The sequence below is a fragment of the Heterocephalus glaber genome, unplaced genomic scaffold (genome assembly GCF_053883595.1).
Source record: "Heterocephalus glaber isolate CG9 unplaced genomic scaffold, H.glaber_assembly_v1.0 deba00000738, whole genome shotgun sequence".
Taxonomy (NCBI): domain Eukaryota; kingdom Metazoa; phylum Chordata; class Mammalia; order Rodentia; family Bathyergidae; genus Heterocephalus; species Heterocephalus glaber.
In genome coordinates this window covers 7,583,420-7,584,700 of record NW_028258161.1, presented here as the reverse complement: position 1 = coordinate 7,584,700, position 1,281 = coordinate 7,583,420, and the positions used below count along the sequence as shown (strand labels likewise).

Genomic DNA, 1,281 nt, shown 5'->3' with positions numbered 1-1,281 from the left:
TAAGTTTTTAACTTTTTAAGCTATTGGGAAAGGTACTGTTTTCCTAATGTCTTTCATAGTGGGCTCATTGTTAGTGTGTAGGCATGCTATTGAATTTGTTTGATGATTTTGTATCCTGTTATACTGATGAATTTATTATTTCTAATAGCCTTTTGTTTCTTCTGTGAAATCTGCAAATAATGTCTTCATGCCATCTGCAAATAATGACATTTTGACTTCTTCCTTCCCCCTTCCTATCCTTTTTCATGTATTTCTCTTCCCTGATTGCTCTGGCTAAAATTTTGAGTACTATATTGAACAGGCATGCTAAGAGTAGGCACACTTGGTTTGCTCCTAATTCTAGAGAAAAACATTTCAGCTTTCTCCATTTATTGTAATGTTGGGAATAAGTTTTCCTAGAAGGCTTTTATCAGACTAAGAGGTCTTTTTTTTATTCTTAAATTCTTTTATTGGTACATTTTAGGTATACAATACGTTTACATTTATCATTGGGTGCTTGTACCTGTACATGAGGTATCTCAGTTCTTCATGATGAAAACTCTAAAGAGAAGGCCTTTCTAACCCTAATTTCTTCAGAGTTTTCATCATGAATGGATTTTACCAAAGGCTTTTTCTTAGTCTGTTGAGACGATCATGCAATTTCTGTCCTTGCTTTTGTTTATGCGATGTATTACCTTTAATGATTTGTGTATGTTGATCCATTCTTGCCTCCCAGTGATAAAACCTACTCATGATGTGCGATCTTTTGTTGCATTTTTTTTGCCAGGATCTTTTTGAGGATTTTTGAATCTATGTTCATTAAGGCAAATACAGTTGATTTTAAGGTGCTGCTAGCAAATTCAGATATTGGTGGCTCTCCTTAATTAAGAGAATTTAAAAAAATGATCAGATCAGCTGGAGATGAGACTAAGGTTCCATTTAAATTTTATCTCATGTATTAAATTTGGAATGATGCAGAGAAAACTAGCATGGCCCAAGAACAAGGATGACACCAAATTCTTGAAGCCTTCTCATAATTTTCCTCAAACTCTTGAATGAAATTGAAATGGAAGGATTCCTTCCAAAATCATGCCTAGAAACCAGCATCACTCTGATCCCAAAACCAGACAAAGACCCAACTAGAAAAGAAAACTACATCCAATATCCTTAATAAACATAGACACAAAAATCCTCAATAAGAGATTGGCATACAGAATTCCAAAATCATCAAAAGGATCATACATCATGACCAAGTATATTTCATTTCAGGCATGCAAAGTTGATACAACACACACAAATCAA

At 34.0% G+C, this 1,281-nt stretch overlaps 1 pseudogene; it reads left to right on the top strand.

Moving 5' to 3' along the window:
* The first annotated feature begins 919 nt into the window (after positions 1-919).
* Positions 920-1,020, top strand: LOC147829135 (U6 spliceosomal RNA; annotated as a pseudogene).
* The last annotated feature ends 261 nt before the right edge of the window (positions 1,021-1,281 follow it).